This window comes from Cryptotermes secundus, unplaced genomic scaffold, assembly GCF_002891405.2.
Source record: "Cryptotermes secundus unplaced genomic scaffold, Csec_1.0 scaffold380, whole genome shotgun sequence".
Lineage (NCBI taxonomy): Eukaryota > Metazoa > Arthropoda > Insecta > Blattodea > Kalotermitidae > Cryptotermes > Cryptotermes secundus.
The window spans coordinates 150276-156943 of NW_019742966.1; the positions used below are offsets into that span (position 1 = coordinate 150276).

At 42.5% G+C, this 6668-nt stretch overlaps 1 long non-coding RNA gene across 1 annotated transcript; it reads left to right on the top strand.

The window, feature by feature from the left end:
• The first annotated feature begins 808 nt into the window (after positions 1–808).
• LOC111873477 lies at positions 809–6171 on the top strand. Its single transcript, XR_002844390.2, has 4 exons — positions 809–1044; positions 3696–3754; positions 4008–4081; positions 6020–6171. It is a non-coding gene; the product is annotated as an uncharacterized LOC111873477 (long non-coding RNA).
• The last annotated feature ends 497 nt before the right edge of the window (positions 6172–6668 follow it).

A 6668-nucleotide genomic window follows, 5' to 3' on the forward strand; every position in this document is an offset into this window, starting at 1 on the left:
TCGGGCATACGTGAAACGCTTCGTTTCACTTCAGTTTCTTAATCTTAAGACAATCGGTAGGACTCCTTGGACGGGGGATCAGCCCGTCGCAAGGCCACAAACACAGAATAAATCACACAAACATTCATGCCTTGAGTGGGATTCGAACCCACGACCCCAGTGCCCCTAATGAGAGACTGAGCTGGCTTGGACTCCGATCCTTGAACGCACTAGCAGTACTAACAACAAATTTATTTACAAATTTCGTTTAAGCAACGCAAGATTGTTTCTACTGACCAGCCTAGAGTATTCAGCATAGAATAGGATATTGAATTACTTTCAATGCCCGGCATAGTGCAGTCGGTATAGTGACTGACGATCAAGTGGTCGGAGTTCGAGTCCCGGTAGGGTCAAGAATCTTCTCTTCTCCACGTCGTCCAGACCGGCTCTGGGGTCCACCCAACCTCCTATACAATGGGTACAAAGGACTCTTTCACCGAAGATAAAGCGGCCGGGACGTGAACCTGACCACTTACCTCCAGCTAGTGCCGAGGTCAAGGAAACGTGGATCTATACATCCATTCCCCCATACGTCTTCGTGACGTAGTGCTTCATTAGTTCAGCAGAGGGACAAATTTTCCCTTTTTTCCTTTCAGTTTCTCACATTAATATTTCATGCAGCTCCTTCCTTTTTCAGTTTAATTTTTCCTTTCAAAATTCTGGAGGCGGCGGGTGTGTATAGCGAAGCGGAACTGCTTATCACAACAGCAAAGTTAGAAGTCGCTGTTGCGGTGTAAACAACACACTGCTTATCGCCAGCGAGGGACGATTAGGCACAACCTGCCAGTGTCTATCTAGGGAAACATCATTCTGTGTGCTGTGATAGGGTAAACGTCACGATAAGGCAACTTTACACAGATACCGATTGCACTTGGACAGAAAACACAGGCCTTTATAAGTTACACTGCTGGGTGTAGCGACAAGCAAACGGTCACAGCTATCGGGCAGACATGTACACCAAGGCAGTTATCTTCTTTGCGCTCGTCATTGCTATCTTCTCTGTGGGTAAGTTGCCCTAAGGTCGTTTTGTGACTCATTTCATATTTCATCCTCCCTCAATTTATCTAGAACAGTCTGTTGGCTCCTGCTCTCAATGGTTCTTCGCTTGCGGATTTTTTTCTTTTTTTCTTCTACCCTGAAGTTGGGGGCGATGCGTTCCTCCGAAACGTTGGTTAACACAATATCTACACGGCGCTACATCCCAGAAGACTGCTTTCTTCGTAGAACAGACTTCATTTGCTTAATTGCTTTACTGTAAGCCGCAATGTCGCGGGTTCGATTCCCGATGAGATAACTGGATTTTTTCATTTCACCTAATCCTTCTAGCCACACCATGACTCAGCCTCTAACAGAAATGACTACCAGGAATCTTCCTGTGGGTAAAGGGCTGCTAGCATATAAGGTTGACAACCTCACCGCCATCTATGAGCCGATTGTCTAGAATATGTGGAAGCCTTGACGTCTCACAAACCTATGGGCCTCCATGGTCTCTCACAGGGATATCTTTACCTTTTTTGTGGGTCATTTCTTGACTCTGTCAGTATCTAAACCATATAGGGTACAATGGGGGGCATGATTAATTTGAGTAGCCTTGAAATGAGGCGGTGTGATCTAATCTATTCATGGATTGTCGTGGAGAGACTGAGGAAAACCTGTCAATACAGAAGGTATCTCAGCCGAAATTTAGCCCAGCACCTCCAGAACAGGTCAAGAGCGTTATCGAGCCAACCCGCTCGGTAAAGTTAAAGTTAAAGCTATCCCTCTATTTTTTTTTAATTCGCTTAGTGGAGGGTGGAGTCCAACTGGGTTCACTTGGCACGTCGGCCACTGACTGGCCTATTGTACCCACCCCGGGTGATTTTGATGATGGAGAATTTGGTGGAATGAAGATTGGCAGGGAAAACCGAAGTACTTGGAGAAAACCCGCCACAGCGCCACTTTGTCCACCACAAATCCCACTTGACCAGACCCAGGATCGAAGCCGGACCGCCGCGGTGGGAAGCCAGAGACTAACCGCTTGAGCTATGGCGCGGCCAAGCTATCCCTGTAACAGACCGCGGAGGCCCATAGGGTTGTGAGATGACGAGGCTCCCACATTTTCTAGACAATCGGCTCACAGATGGCGGTGAGGTTGTCAACCTTACGTGCCGACCGCCCTTTACTCCCAGGAAGATTCCTGATACTCATCTCTGTTAGATGCTGAGTCGACCCCAGGGTCACAATGCGGGTGGAAGGATTAGGTCAATTGAAAATTCCAGTTACCTCATTGCAAATCTTAGCAATCCGCCTTCCTACCAGCCCGGACATAATACACGTAAACAGACGTACCCGTTAAACAATATCAAAACTGTATAATACTGCACGCATACCAACGGGCCTCCAAGCATTTTAACCATTTCATTCGTGTACACATGCAAGAGAACTGACGCCATATGTCCGCAAAAACTCTATGACATAACATTAGGACTACAACAACCTACCTTAATTATGACTAATTATATGTATAGTTCTTAATTATATTTTAATTATGTAACTTATCCCGTTTAAAATCTTTATCTTTCATTGTATTTTATGCTTTATATTATTATATTAAGGCATACTGTCGAAAATCCAACACTGCACTGAATTATATTGTATGCAATTCGGTAGCTTAAGAACACTTTAATTGTGTATTTGCCTGATGATGGCTTTCTAAAATGCCGAAAAATATAGCAAAATACTTTTAAACAGCAACTGTTTTGTTGCTGCGATGGGACGGAATTTAAGAAAGAAATTTATATGATTCAGCTAACTCAGAATGTTACCCAGTTGTGTACTATGGTGAATATAGCGGTGGACCTTTGGGCCCCATAAATGATAGGGAATTTCTTTGACTATTTGGGCGACTATCAGATTCCCAAGAATATCCCCGTTTAGTCGAATATGATTCGGTTTATTTACTTACAATATCCCCCTGGAATTTTGGAACATCACTCCTCACCGGGGAGTCTTATTGCTTTTTGTTATTATTGTTATTATTATTATTATTATTGGAGGGTGTGGGTTTTCCCATGCACTTAGACCAGTTATTGGTCCATTGTGCGTCCCCCTTTAATTTCTACTGTCGCCATACCCTACCGGTACTGGTGCGTGCTATCAGCCCCGTTCAGCCAACGAGGTCGGCCGTCGGTACATGATATGTACCCCATCTACCAGAGGCATTGGAAACTACTTGGGCGGGAAATTGTTGCCTAATTTTGCTCAGAGGTCTCCTAGAGACATGAGGATCTTTTACGTGCCGTAAATCTACGACACGGGACCCACGGCTTAAAGTCCCTCCCGGAGGACTTGTTCCCTGAATTTTTCCGCCCTTAAAAATTCCACGACCTCCGCCAGGTTTGAACCCACGTGCCTCGAGTCATGAGGTGGGAACGTTACCACCGAGGAGTCTTGGTTCCTTTCCGGGTCCCGGGTGACATCATGTGAGATTCTTGGCGAACGAAGTAAATTTCTTCGGTTTTTACCCTCCTAATTATAAGTCACCCCTTGTTCCATATTCATCACCCCAAACAGGCAGCACGTTGTCGTAACTTCGGTATTTACGTGTGGCGCTTCAGTGTTTGCCTGATTACAAAGTAAGGAGTCTAAACAATTCTAAAAATTGTGTTTTGCAACAGAGGCTACGTGCCAGAGGGAAGCGGATATACTTCAACTACTAGAACCGATTTTTCGCAAGGTAAGAATTATTCTACATGTTTCTTGCAGTCTAATTCTGACATATTCATAAACATAGCATAAACCAACACAAAGACATCCATGTCTAAAGCGGGATTCGAACTCAGGATCCCAGCTTTCAAGCGAGCGAAGATAGTTCATGCTTAGACAGCGCGGCCACCATGATCGGCGAATTATATAATATTTTAGAGGTTAATCATGCTTTATATGCAGGCCTACTCTTATTAATCAAAACGATTTTTTTTTTTTTGCAGATTCTGCAATTGGTTGTAAAGCTTGTCCCTGATAGGTCAGCAACGAACCGGTAACTTAAGGACCTTCTAGACAGGTTTGTCCCTTTTGTCGTTTGCCTCACACTCAAATGTAAGCTTAGGGAGTATACACGCAATTCCAGAGGGCAGAGCATTAAGTAAATATCAGGAACAGACTGAACTAGGGGAAACTTTGCCACATTCAGTTCATCTTTTGTCTTTCCGTCTGCTATTTAAAAATATATCCACACTACAATCTTTCTTCAAGACTATTGTCTGTCGTGTGATTTGCCTGTGCCTTGAAATAACTCCTTCACTGGTCCCTATCCTGAGCCAGATCGATCCAGTCCATTCCACTGCATCCTATCTAACATCCATTTTAATATTGTCCAGTCACCTATGTCTTGGTCTTCCCAGTGGTCTCTTTAATTCTGGCTTTCCCACCAAAACCCTATATGCATTCCTCTTCGCCCTGTTCATGCTACATGCCCTGTCCATCTCATCCTCCTTTAGTTCATCATTCTAATTACACTTGGAGAAGAATACAAGTTATGAAGCTCCTCATTATGCAGTTTCCTCCAGCCTCCTGTCCCTTCATCTCTCTTCAGTCCAAATATTCTCCTCAGCACCCTGGTCTCAAACATCTTCAGTCTGTGTTCCTTACTTAATATCAGAGATCAAGTTTCACACCCATACAGAACCACAGGCAAAGTTATAGTTTTGTATATTCTGTTTATGTTTCTGACACCAGATGAAAAGACGTAAGTTCTGGACTGAATGGTAGCAAGCATTACCCGAGTTCAATCGCCTCTTAATTTCCTCCTGAATCATGTTTTGATTTGTTACTGTCGTTGCCAAATATCTGAACTGTACCACATTTTCAAAGCATCTGTTAGCTGCCTTTATGTCATGATTCTTCCTGCATTCTGGTGACGAGACAGCAACATATACTTAGTTTTCTCTGTGTTTACTTCTAGACCAACCTCCTTACCAGCGTCAATAGAAGTTTGTGTTCCATTTAATTTCAGTACCTCCTGGTTTTCCTGGACCATCCTAATGGCATATATTAAAGCAAAGTTTAAAAGTTCTGGCGATAAAGCACCTCCTTCTTGTAGACCATTCTGGATATGAGAATTACTGGACAGATGTCTACCTATACAGACTTCACTATATATTTCGTTTAAACACACTTTAATCAGCCTAACTAGTTTCAAGGGTACCCATAACTCTATGCGAATGCTGTACAATCCTTCCCTCCTAACTGAACCATACCCTTTCCTGAAGTCTACGAACAGCTGATGTACTGTCTCATTGTACTCCCAATTTTTCTCCAGTATCTGACAAATGCAAAAGATCTGATCTGTAGTTGATCTGTTACGCCGAAATCCAGAACGATGATATCCAATAATTTCATCTGTATATAGACTTAACCTTGAGAGAAGAATATTAGATACAATTTTGTATGAAGTTGATAGCAGTGATATCCCCGACAATTACCACAGTCTGTTCTATCGCCCTTCCTGTTTCTTTAGCTTAGGACGTTTATCCAAAGGATCCGTCCAGGTCCGAGGCCCTATGTGACATTTCGTAACAAGCGTATTATTTACGGAGAGGAGTCGTTAGCCCCACGCCCAACTCTCAAGCTGATGGACCACCCACTGTCGGCTGTCCGCGACTGCTTATTCAATATATTCGCAGCTACTCTCCATACCTAGAGGCCGTCTCCTCCATCCGCAACCTGAGGAGGCGCCATGCTGTGGTGACAGGGACCCACCTAACATGGTTATTCATCACATTACAAATTAAAATTCATTCACTTAAATATTATTATCTCGATTTCAAATATTTCTCCCTGGTAACACTTTTCATTTAGAGCTTCTAACTAAAATGCCAAGCTCATCTCTATTTGTGCTACATGCTCTGCCCATCTCAACAATCTTTAATATCCATTATTTTTGCTATGAGACACTAATGAATTCCCCCTGACTAATTGAAAGTTTGTTTTTTTTTTGCAGATGCCAGCTGCAGTTCCTGCAATATTATCTAATATTTATATATGTAAATGGAATAATTTAAATCTTGGAAACTGTGTTAATATTATGCCTAAAAGAAACAACTGGTGTAACGATTTAATAAATGTGATGTGTAACAAATAAAGGAAGAAGAGTGTTTGGGTCCAATTTTTAAGAAAATGCTTTTTCCCTATTTTTCACTGCTAGTTTTGGAAGATTTTTTCTTCTCATAATTGCAAGATGTTTTTATATACTGCACACATTGTATGCTGTAATTTAATTCAAAATATCAGTTTCCAGAAATGATCAAGTTACAGACTGTGAAACACACATAATAATAATTTTTTGAGAATTTGAAAGCTCTGAGGAAACTAAAAAGAGGTACAATTTATGACAAAACAGCATAATTATTTAATATCGTGCACCGCATCCAAAGTAAAACTACGTTTATGAATACACTGTAGAATGGAGACCCTTTGCTAAGTAATGACTATGTAAACAGCCGATTCTAGGCAACAGATTCCCAAAACTCAACAATGGACTACCTGGGAAGCGGCGTTCTCTACGCGGTCCGTGAGATAGCTGCGTGACGCAGCAATAGAAAAAGTGTTGGAAACGGTGTTTTCTGTGTGGTTCGCTCCGAGGCCATATC